This window comes from Thunnus thynnus, chromosome 14 (genome assembly GCF_963924715.1).
Source record: "Thunnus thynnus chromosome 14, fThuThy2.1, whole genome shotgun sequence".
Lineage (NCBI taxonomy): Eukaryota > Metazoa > Chordata > Actinopteri > Scombriformes > Scombridae > Thunnus > Thunnus thynnus.
Window position 1 is genome coordinate 2,784,601 of NC_089530.1, and position 13,002 is coordinate 2,797,602.

The following is a 13,002-nucleotide window of genomic DNA, read 5'->3' on the forward strand; positions in this document are numbered from 1 at the left end:
ATAATGTCTTCCTTGGCTCTGCAGGTAGTTTGAAAAAATAACCCTGATGATGACGTCATCAATTATTCATCAGGATCCAGCTTTTTTGGAGCTTGACCCATACTGAGGACTAAAAGTCAAGATATCTCAGCCTGCTGCTTCATTTTTCACCATTCTTTTTATAATCTGTCTGTCACAAGTGCCCCAACTTTATGGAAACGCAATACTAAATCACCAGAGTAACTCTTTAAGCTTGTTAAGCAATACTTTATTGATTTTATTTCATAAATCAGACTGAAACCTAATTAATTATCATAGTCCTCCTGTTCATATTGAGTTATCACTTCCATGCTGTAGTTCTCAACATTCTGGGGGACAGGGTGCAAAAAATTTGGACAGCTTTTACATTTTACTGACATATTTATATTTTGCTCATAATTATTAACATACTAGATCCCTTAGATGTTGATCATTATGTAGATCTGAATTGCAGTTTAGTACAAATTTTATTACATATTAGTCCAAAATGTACATTTTAGTACAAAAGTACAAATAATGACATGATCGTACATGAGTTTCTAAATGTATTGAATTGGTTTCAAATGTTTGTGGGTTGGCTCACAATCATGGCCACATTGGATTTCAATATCAATGATTTATTGGTGTATCCTCTATATCTGACCTGGCGGTTTAATTCTACTACTCCAGCTTTTTCTTAGCAGTGTCACCAAGATGGTTGTTAAGAAATATGATCTTAATTCTGAAGCTGTGGAGAATTTTACTAAGCATATGAATCATTTATGAACACTTTTCCTTTGCCAGCAGTATAAGTCAACAACTCCAATACTAAGCTAAAGGCTATCAACCGTTAATAGTGTTGCACCAGCAAACTGAAAAAGACTACATCCAAACACAAACCACTGTACAGGACTGATGAAATGACTCACCTAAAGGAGAACTGCAAGAAAGCTGAGCACAAGTGGAGAAAAACAAAACCATAAATCCATGTTGACAACCCCAAATACCACCTCACTATTTTTATTAAAGCAGTTAGAATTTCCTGACAAGCTTAAAACTGCTTGTCAGGTACTTCTTCAGTGCCAGTGAAACATTATTTATCATGGAACACTTATCTACTATCCTTTGCTGTTGTTAAGGCTTGGCCGAACTTTTCTTTCCCAGTCTTTGGTTCACTCTGGAATAATTGTACTCCCCAAGCTACAGCTTCAGAATGTATTTGCCATCACAATCAGAGCTCCATTAATTATTTCTCCAGCAAAAGTACAGGCACCTCTAGAGTACCTGAATGCAGCATGATAATTGTGTTCTTAGGAAGAGGTGTCCATAAAGTAGAATTGAAATTTGAATTTCCTCACTTCTTCTGTAAGGAAATGCAAACTAATTATACTATAGCTATTGTGCATGTTTTACACTTTTCAAAAGATGATAAAAAACATTTTTGGATGAATTTGTGGAAACAGTGTCTAAGGGACTGATCACACCATAAAGTGGCACAACAAAATTAATCTGCATGTCTTTGCAAAATATTTGGTTCTAGAAGTTTGGTGATCGGATTTGCGTGATGAAACTTACTGCTAACATGCATGCCAACGAGGAACATGTTAATGCTAGTCGGGACATAATATATATAACAAAAATAGAGTTATATTCAGCTGTATCTCTCCATTGAGAGATGCTGCATGCACTTGCGCACGAGACACAGCAGCATAACTTCATTGATTATTTAAACCTCCTGACATGCTGATGGACAGGATTGGTCAGGATCTAGTGCTCATTAAAGATCTGTGTTCTTCTACACATCCACAAGTTGGCTATTACTCAGACAGTTCAGGTTGAACTTGACAGGACAGAAGAAACTATCCTATCTAATTGTCAAATTGAAGAGGAAAATGAGTTAGGGGAACAGGAAAAACAGGAAAAAACGAGAGGTGGATCATGTTCTTTTAATTCACATGAAAAATGTAAAAACAAAATAACGCATTTCTTCATCCTGTTATCAAACAAGTTGAACACAGGAGGCAGCAGTTCAATTCCTGTGCCTTGTCTGCGGGAAAATAGAGGACGTCAGTTGAGAAGGCGGTCTTTCAGTGCAGCCCAGGACACATTGTGTTTACACTGCTAAATAAATGTGGCCACATGCAGCCCAGACCACCTCTAAATGTGGTCTGAGTGATCAGATCTCAATGCGTCCTCAATGCATCTTTTGCCAATGCGTTTTTTGCACAGAAGTTTGCCCTTTTTAAATCTAATATGAAGAGGCTTTAAGCTTCAAGCTTCAGGGTGGGCATTTCCCATTACATCAGCAGACTGACAACATTGCTAGGAGACGCTCTGACAACCTTTGTGGTGTGCTACTAAGTGGAGAACTTTATAGCCCTATATAGCCTGTGTTTGTTCTTCTTTTCACATTTTGTTGGCTATCAACCATTAGCAATTTAATCTGTATGTCCCTTTACAACAATCAATATTTTGGAGAACTCATTGTATTTCACCCAAGCAAGCAAGCTAGGCTAACTATCTTCTTTGGGTAACTACAATTTTGACCAACTAAGTGCACAAGTCAAAACAAATGCCAACAATATTTAGGAAAATGAATTTCAGTTGACGTTAACCTTTGAGTCCAGATATGGTGTCGAGTTTTCAAGAGAAGAATCTTTTAAGGGATCGATGCATCAATCTCTGTATCTGCTTTAACAAACTTTAAATCAGACAGTGTTACTGTATCGCAGCATCCAGCGCGCGAACCCATTACCCTCAGACACAGGTGAATGTAAGGTCATCTTGTTGCGATGAGAGGAGTTCCTGATCCACACAGTTATTATCCCAAGTGCCACATGAGAGAGCAGGGCTGGGTACATTTTGACGCAGCTGTTCTTTCCCATCACTGCAACTTTGAAACCTAAGCCAAAATTGCTAAACATTGTAAGACAAGCCAGACACCTTTTTTCAACAGCTATGAGCTTGTTTGGAGACGCTCCCTTACTCCAGAGACGTCATAGCACAGTAATGGGATAGCTTACTTGGCCGATTCAGTGAGTATCCTCTGAAAGCACTGTGAGGGTTAGGTCCATTCAGGCTGATGAGAATGCTTGGCAGAAGGAATTTGACGGGACAGGAAATTAAAATAAAAAACCAGCAAATCTCTGGAGGCTAACCCCAGGGCTGGTATTGTCTTGTGCCAAAAGGTTCTGTTGCCTATAAAATAGTAAAAAATAGTCTCTCTTAAAAAATAATCACATTATAGCTTCCTTTTGCTTTTCAGTGGCATCTGTACCCCAGGCAAGTTTGCAGGCTGGCTCTTTGTGCTTTTATTACATGAACCTTTGAATATCTTTCTTCCCATTAACAGCAAACACATTTTCCCTAATTTTGCTGTTATCATGCAGGTAAAATGATGTAGCTCAGATCTATTGATGGGACATAAAGACTTAATGATAATAACCAGTTACTGTGGGCATTTTCCATGACATTTGATAGTGAAGGCAATGTATAAAGTTGAATGACAAGACATGACAAGTTCGGATACAGAAGCAGAATCACATTGTCTGAGATTTTCATGCCTATGGTATCATTTCATGATATATGGACTGAAGGCATGTATGCATATGTTGGCATGCTGGTCTCTGACTGTGTATGTGTGAGTTTCATTGTTGAACACACAATAATTTAAGTATAGTACTTTACAGAAAAGAAATGCCATTCAGACACTACAGGTCCCACACATACATACATTCTGCTCTGATTAGCGTTTTGAAGACAAGTGTCATGACACAAGTCCAGGAGATTTGCCAAGGTTTTCTGGCTGTACCAGCTGCTTACAGGCCACAACATAAACTGAATGCCTCTGGTTCCCACACACCCTGGAGAACTCAGCCCACTTTCCTCCGTCAGTCCACCACAGCGTAGGTATAGGCGAACCTCCTCTTGGGTCAAGAGCTGAGCACTGAGCTCACGTTGGTTTCAGTTCATTTAGGATCGCAGATAAACACGGAGAGAAACACTCATGCATCGTGTCTCTGTTCCCTCTTTTCAAGTCAGGGTTAGGGTTATCCCAACAGTGGAAAAAGAGAGGAAATTCAGAATTCCCTGGGGGTGTATCTATTTCTTTAGCTGGTCGTTGCTTTTGTGCTAACTGTTTTTGTGGAGGAGGCAAGGTGGAAGGAAAATTAAATGATGGCCTAATCATGCTAGCGTTTCTGCTCAAAATTAACCCCAGGAGATGCCTATCTTTATCTTACCAAAACAATAACATCAAGCCACTGTATATGGAAAGAATACAAGTTGTACACATTGTATTACTTCAAATTATAGATACTGTTGATGTTGTTAGAGGTCCTGTCTTCTCTATATAACAGCCTCTATAACCTCTCTATAGCAAGAGTATAACAGTAAAATTATTTTGAATCACACTATGAACATATTCCATCACAACTAGTAATTCTTTGTCTTTGCTTTTTGGTCCTTTGAATCCGTGAGTTAATTTTTATGCAGTGGTGCCTGTGTTTCACTGAAAGATTGACCCAATCTCACATAACAGTTTCAGCCAACCAAAGCTTAACTTGTGTTTCTCATCATCTTTTGATTCAGGATGACTTCTGTAGGTCTTGGACAGTGGGGACAAAATTTGGGTTGTCTGTATGTAAGCAATGCTACTAAAAAGTTCTCATTACTTAAAGTTAAACTGTGAGCCTTGATCGAAGTTTTCAACATGTAGAAAGTTGCATAACACATCCTGATCTGGGAACAGAAGGGTGTCTCTCCGGTGAGATGGACAAGTCATGGATACCTGGAACTCTCCAGAAACAGATCAAAAAGAGCAGTCGGTGTGGATTTTAAAAGAAAAGGAATATAGTTGACTCATATTTTTGACGTTAATCAGAGGAAAAGAATATTAAATTAACAAAATAAATAATGCACCAATCAAATCCCTGCTTATTAAGATATGTACTTATCTGCTTCTTCAGTACTCTTGAAAGTGCTGTGACAATTTCCTTTTGAAAGATTCAAAGTAAGCCCACAGTGCTGCAGCTTTGGGCTAGTTGTATCTATCATGTCTTTTCTTTGTGTAGTTTGGGATAAAGCAGAGATTCTGGCTGCCAAATGTTAACACAGCCATTCTAGAGAGTTGAAATCTAAATGTGATGAAAGTTAATCAGTTAATCTCAACACAACAAAAGTAATTATCTTGTTCAGATTCAGTAAGCACTGCCACATTGCCTAAGGTAACGCATACTGGAGGCCACTGTCGATTCAGAAGTTTGAAAGAGATCACTTGCTGCTTTGCAAATGAGTTTGGCATTTGCAAAATGTTGAATTTGATGATTGACGAATTATAAGAATAGAGAACTTGGAATCACTACTTCACCACCAGATTACTATATACTATGATTTTCCGAAGAAAAAATGTTCCAGCCTTGATTCACCTGCTACTTATAGTGTCACCCAGAACACAGTGTAATGCATAAAAACTGTCAATGCATTCCTGGTCCACCACTTGGGTCCAGACTTCAACATATATGATATCTCGACAAATGTTGGCTGGATTGTGATGAAATTCGGTTCAGATATTTATATATTGGCCTCTATAAGATTGAATTATCCAGAATTCCCCTCCGCTGCTGCAGCTGTAGGCCTCTTTGGCCTTCTTTTGTTCAGAAGAAGGAGGACTTTCCAGTCAATTTCATCTTACAAGCATGAAAGCGTGACAGCTGAAATAAAAAAATACCTGAGTTTTGCCAAATAGGGAAGCTTCATAAAGTTCACATTGCGTTTCTTTGAACTTGCCTTCACGTGTTAATGTCAGTTGTTGCTCTGCAACAGGGCTGGAATTATTACGTTATTACGTTAAAATATTTATCCTCATTGTTTTTGTACATAACAAAATTCAATACCTCCCCTATTAAAATATCTTCAATGAAGATATTTTGAGACATTTTTGAGCCTTGAATTACAAAAAAATCTATTTTAAGACTTTTAAAGGATCCGTGGGGACCCTGATTTTGACGGAGACGGCTGTCTTCAAGAAAAACCCTGGTATTGATGAGTACCTGAAGGATTCAGTGTAAAGGGGATAAGTGTGAATACTTTTAAAGGACTTGGTAAACTCCTTGTATTATATCAACCTGGCAGAATTTTCAACACTGTTTAAAAAGGAAAAAATGTAAAAGCACACTGGTAATTATTGCACCTAATCTCCCTGAAATCCAAATCCTTCACGCTGGACAGAAGTCATCCTCTTTAAGCCAAAGCCTGCTTTTCTTACAGGAAACTTCAACAGTGATTCCATCAGAGCTTTTTATGTTTCATCTTGGTGCACTTTTTAGCCATGCTAGTAGTGTTACCTTTAAGGGTGGCAGTGTCTGTTGGTCAGTCTACTCCAGTGATCCATACATCTTTACAGACATTCCTGGTCCCTAGTGGATGAAGCTTTGGTGATCCTCTGACTGTAGTGCCACTAGTGCAAGTTTGACATGTTTGTTTTTACGTAAAATATCCCTTCAACTGTTTGATGGATTACCATGAGATTTGGTAGAGATATTCATGTTTCTTGAGGGAATAAATTGTAATGACTTTGATGATCCCCTGACTATTCCTGTATTGCCACTTGACATTTTTGGTGTCTCATCAAATCTCATCAAATATTAGAGATATTCCAGGTAGAGATATTCCAGGGCTCAGGATCTCAGAGACTGAACTTACATTATTCTTATCGATGATGTATTTCCTGTTATTGACCCTTTTTTAACCAGCTATGTCTATACATTATATTTTCTATTACTGCTGGAGTAATAATGGTGGACTGTGACAGCCTTGGACCCCATTTGTTTGCGTGCTGCTTCTGTGGTCTGAATCCACTTAAACTGCCCACAATCCTTGATCTCATTGGACACATGCACACTCACAGTATATACAGCCCTATACTGCAGTGTGGAGAGGTCGTTTTTCCTTAATAGACCTGTGTCAGAGGTTTGAGATTTTTGGAGATGGTTACACTTTACTTGCTGTTAAAACATTATTGTGGTGCCATTTTTTTAAATTTTTTTTTTAAATGTTTTATTTAAATTTATTTATTTGAAAAATTTAACCAGTTATTTTAGCTCAACCTTGGGTATCTGGAATACAGACTGTCTGAAAGGGATATTTTAAATGGTAACATCTCAGTAGTCTTGATGTGGACAGAAATAAAAGGCTCTAAACTCTGACTATCCTCGACCCAACTTTGTGAAATGGCAGTTTTCTCCTGAAGGAAGGTGTTGTCGGTTGTAATGCGCTCTATTCTTTGGCAGTTTTTCTTTTCTGTCCTGCTAAGGCAAATATTTTCTCCGTCTCTTGCCTGGCTACTCCCACCCTTTGCCAGACACAAGTCAGTTAATTAAAGAGGAAGGAGGTGAAGGAGAGTGAGAGGAGATAAAGACACTAATTGAAAGGTGTGAGTCTCTCCTCTCGCTCTACTTTCTACACACAGTGACTTCTTTTCACATGTTAAAGAATATGTGAACAAATCTCATATTCAGAACAAACCAAGAATGAATTGATCTACTTACAAGTATTGTGTGTATATCCAAAGCCTGATATATCTTATTCCTCTGTGCTGTACACTTCCATCACTGAGCCACACTGTTTTTATGGGTGACATGTTCCTTGGCCTGGATGACTGTTAGTTTGTTTAGGAACTGCTCCAAAGACTAATGGCAGTGATTATGTTTTCAGTGAGAGTAGTTCAACTTCAGGCAGACACTGTGCATTCACAGGAAAGCTGTTCTGTGTCCGTTTTTGCTAGCTTGTTGTGCTACTTATCACAACCTCTTGACTTTAAACTTAAACTATGTACATTGTACAATGTTAGACACGCTGCCAAAATCTTAAAACTTCAAGTCAACTGAAATTAGATTGCATGTTTTTGTCTGCTACAGCAAACCAAACCAAACCAAAAGGGAGAAATTTTAATATGGGGGGCACTGTCATGAAGTTTTGTTTTCATGATGGTGCCTTCTATATTTGCATTAATTAAACAGAATACTGTGAGTGATCTATCTACGTAGATGGAGAGCTTGTTTCCATACAGCCAACAATACTTGAATTTTCAATACCACTGCTAATGATACAGTCTGCCCATGACTTGTAGTTACAGCAGGTCTGTCATTCCTGTGCTGGAGCTCAGCCTGCCAGCTGCTGCCAATCAAACAGATACCGACCCGCCCCTCCAGCCACTGAGAAGAAAAGGCCTTTTTTTTCTTTTAATAAAAAAATAATAATGATAAAATTTTAAAAACACAAAAAAAAGTGTTTTCAGTTAGATTTTCAGACTTGATAAAAGCTGACTTACAACCTGAGTTTGATTTTGACTCCACTGACTTGTGGAGTTTTGGCTCAGAAAGGTTTTAAAATTCTGTTGTTAGAACAGATATACTTCAATCAATCCAACAGCTGCCAGAGAATAAGCTGTTTGGCAATGCAGGCCAGCAGACAGACAACATATGATACCAGATTTAAAGACTTTTGCATGTTGTTGTCTATTTTTGTTAACACAGCAAACATTATATTTACAATTTATTGTAATTTTGCAAAAGGAAGGAATAATGTACCAAAAGCACACCTGATCATTTTGCATTCAGATTTTATGAAGTTAATTTGAAAGCAATACATACATACATACATACATACATACATACATACATACATACATACATACATACATCAAAGGAAGCAATGTGCATGTATGATCATGCACATTGATTTTTTTGAAAATAAACTGTAAAATACATTTTTGCTCATCTCAGAACCTTATTTGAATTCCTTTGCTCTGGTTTCTGGTCAGAAAATCCAACATACATCTAATCATCCATATTTTATCTAATGCTGATATCCAAATGATACTTTGGGTTGAAAAATACATTTTTGTGGGTACAGTTTTGACATGTAGTATTCAGCCTATTTTGTGCTCACTACTTTATCCAAAGTTGGACTGTGGGTTGTCATCCATCCATCCATCCAGCTGTGAGCTCAGTTTGAACAATGAGCTGGCAACATATGTTGTATTGTCACTGCGTGGGATTGGAGTGCTGCAGGCAGCTGCTGGCTCTGTGAGCAGGCATCTTCCCAGCCTACATGTAGATCCAGGAATCTGCAGGCTGGTTAGATGGTTGTCACATGTCTGGCTGTCTTCATCAATACCCGACTTGTGCCGCCTTCCTGAAGGACCATCTGGACGTAGCGCTGATGTCAGTTATTATGCAGGCTTTCCTTGAAGGCTTTTCACCCACATACAGCAGCAGTCACTTTGCAGGCACTATCTACCAATATGAATCAGGTTATGTCATCTCCGAGAGGGGAAAGCTGCCTGACTGCCAAGACCTTTTGGATTCTATCCACATCTTGTAGAGAAGAGGTTCAGAGGTTCCGTCAGCAAAGGCAGTGGGTTGATCCAGCTCATCAACATACCAACAGCTGCTGGAAGTCAAACAAAGAGGCTTTAGGCATCTGACTTGCGTCCAGGTCTATCTGTCTGATTGTCTGTCTGATCCAGCCTATTGTACTGCTCATAAGTGGCTCATAATTCAGCACTGGGCTGAAGGAACACGTCCATTTTGAAAGACAAATATTGATTTTGGATATCCAGTGTCAGAGAGAAAGTATAAGTAGCTGTGGAGGTTAATTTATTGTCCTGGAGTTGTTATGGCGGTCATACCATAGATCTCTGGACATCCCAGCTCACTGCTGCTATCATGTACAGAACATTATTTATACATATCATGTGTATGATATAGATAAATTAAAATTAGTTTTAGAAGTTTCAAGTGAAATCTATTAGAACGTTATTATCAATCTTAAATTGTCCTTAATGCTCAAGCAAGAACTAAAACAATTAATAGCAGAGTCTTAAATTTGCAGGCATCAGTGTAAACAAATACAGGCCAGTCGTTACAAGTGCTGTGTAAAACCATTGAGGATAGTGGAATAACCTATACTGTGATCACATGACAGATCACACATCAGTCATGTCATACTCACTAATCCGTTGCTCTCAGTTTCTCTCTGTAACAATTATACTCTTTTTTATCCACTGAATACTTCTAATTGGTTCCACCTTGCTGTTTTTTGCAGTTGCTGTAAAGATACTGTCAATGAAATCCAACATTTCCTGCAAATATTTCAAATTAAAAGCCAACAAACAAGGAAAGGGAGGGATTATGCTCTCTGAGCCACTGGAAGGCTTTTCATGTGAAACGTCTGTCAAAATGTGTTCTTCAATGATAACTTAACAGGGATCAAAAAACTATAAAGTAGAAGCGAGTGGAAATAATGAGTGAATGAAAACAGTATTTCTGAAACTCAGAGCAGAAGAGCGGTTAGCATAACATGACTCTGTTATTGTACTGAAGGATTTAGTTATGTGGAAATGTAAATTATACTGACAACAGCAAATTAAAATGGGATAAAATACACATTTAAAACAGGAGAAATTAGAAATTAAGACCTGGTTTTCTCTCTAGTTTTGGAAAATGAAGACCCGGCCACTATTTGAGAATTTACGGTCTTCTGCACTTAATGACAAATTAATAGACTGTACATCATCTCTATATTCCACTGAAAAATCACAGCCAAGTCACAAATTTCAGTGTCGCTCCCATCTGACACAGCTTGCCATGTCTCCTCTGTCACATCTGAATGTATTTATACAGCTCAGTGCACTCTGTGCAGCCCGTCCCAGAAGGTTCAGTCTGGATGCCTTTCACGTCTGCTCAGTTTTGATCACCATACCCAGCACCTCAAAACAAATTATTCCTCACTCTGCCAAGCCAAGTCTGCTACCAAACAAAACAGTGTCTCCTCTAAACTGAGTCACATCATAGTTGAGAGAGGTGCTTTGGGTATTGAAATGCGTCCTTGTCTCTTAAAATTAGACACTCAAATGAGGCTCGCAGACACTGAAGATGACGGTCTGAATTCTGGAGACTTTTTTTTTTTTTTTGGTGCTTTAAGACTACTAAGTAGCTGTAATCTTCATAAGACTCAGACTAAACCTCATTGAAGTTGGTGATCTTATATTTTTTTAATTCCAGTCATTGTAACTTGGGTCTTATTTCTATAGTTTTGGTTATTGCTGTCAGTAATTCCATTGCATACCAAATTAATTACTGGAGATCTGGGAATGTGGTGACATTACTAAAAAGAAGTCATGTTGGGATAGGACCACAAGCAGTCAGACAATCAGAAATGCAGGGGTTGGCAGGGGCACCAGAGCCTAAAGACGTCACCACAGAGTTTTGCCAGTTTTCTCTTCTTTGTGCACCATGGAAGTAGATGAAATTGTGCCAAAAATCTGTCTCTACTCAAACATCAGCATGTTAGCATTTTCATTAAGCTACCTGAGTTTGTAGTTGTAATAGTTCCAACATCATCAACAATGATAAGTCTGGTTTAGTAAAATGATCTACCTAATCACATCATGTTAACTTCAGGAGTCACATTCTTTCAGTTAAACTTATTCATACCATATCAATAACTAAATTATAAACTATATAACAATAACTTAACTTAATAGTGTTGAACAAGGATCCTTAGTTTTAGATCCAGTAACTAAAATAAGGTGTGCCATATTTGGTTAAGCTGCACCTGCATTTCAGTGTTCAGTATACATATTTAACCCACTGGGCATCTATCTAATTTTATCTAATCTGGTCATTCCTGTCGTTTTCCAACATGTCTGGTCATGTCATGTTAGGAGAAATGAATTCCAAATGAATTTGATCTCATGAGAAGTTTTTTTATATGTTAGTGTGATAATAACTTAACTCTCATTGCTTTTGAGAAGCGCTTATTGCTCATTTGTGTTAATAGTCGTGTGACAAATGCTTAGCCTGCCTTATCATTTGATTTTAATTGCTCTATGATTGATTTTGCTAGAGGAATAACTGCATAATTAGGACAATTTACTGTTGCACTAATGACTCCAGCAAGAGTCGCTAAGCATCCACAAACATCATTAGTGTTTGTTCATCTCACCTAAAACCATGTATCACTTTCATTGCATATTTCCATTGTCATCAATATACTGAATGCATAAAGTCATTATTGTATAACTTGTTCTCATTAAAGTCATGCCAAAACCTGAGTAGAGATAAAATAGTAGTCATCCTCCCTGCTGTCTACCTGCCAGTGTATCTGCTGGATATCCCTCTCCCCTGTCTCTTTAATCAGCTCATCTAAAGCTGCACCACTAAGCTGCCACAGCTATTATACAGCAGATTATCGCCACAGCACACAGATAAAGACTTTCAGGCTGTAATAGGTTTTAATAATTAGGTGTTCTCACTGAAGCTGGTTGCTTGACTTCTCACTGCAGAGCACGCAGACAGCTGAGCCCTGTGTTGCTTTAGATGTGGAGAAGGAGAGGATAAGGGAAGTTAGGTCTTATGTATTGTAATTGTTTTCCTACCAGGTTGTGTGTTATCGATCTCTGCAGTACCTCACTGTTTCTCTGTGATTTTTTTTTTCCATTAAAAGAGGGCTAAGAAATGGTAGTAAGCAACAGCTGTGGAAGCTTGTAACAACTTTTTAAATGAGCTCCTCTCATGCAGTAGAGTGAGGTTCTGGGACACTGTTGAGACTCTTAGTTAGTTTCAATAGGATGTTACTTGGCAGCTGATCCCCCAGTCCACAGTTCTCAAGGGTGAAATCTGAGGCTATGAAGATATACTTAGGTAGCTAGTCTTAAAGAGGGTACTGAAATCAATGCTGTGCATTCAGATTGCATCATAGCACTTTACTGTTGAATATGTACCCTGCAAGCTATGTGACTTTGAGCTTTGGTTTTACAGTGCCATTTTTGGAAAAACATTTTTGTATATCACAAAAAAATTCTCAAAATGAAACCAACTCTGGTACACCAACCCTTAATGTGCTCCAGATATACCAAGCCAGTTTTGGTGCAAACGCAACATGTGGCACTCATTTTTGAATATTTAAGTCACCAATACATTCTTCAAATGGCAATAAATG

General features: G+C 38.2%; 1 protein-coding gene across 2 annotated transcripts in view; it reads left to right on the plus strand.

Moving 5' to 3' along the window:
* The window catches only part of ttc27 (tetratricopeptide repeat domain 27), a 103,701-nt gene that overhangs the window by 49,368 nt on the left and 41,331 nt on the right, over positions 1 to 13,002 (plus strand). The gene's annotated exons all lie outside the window — the stretch shown is intronic.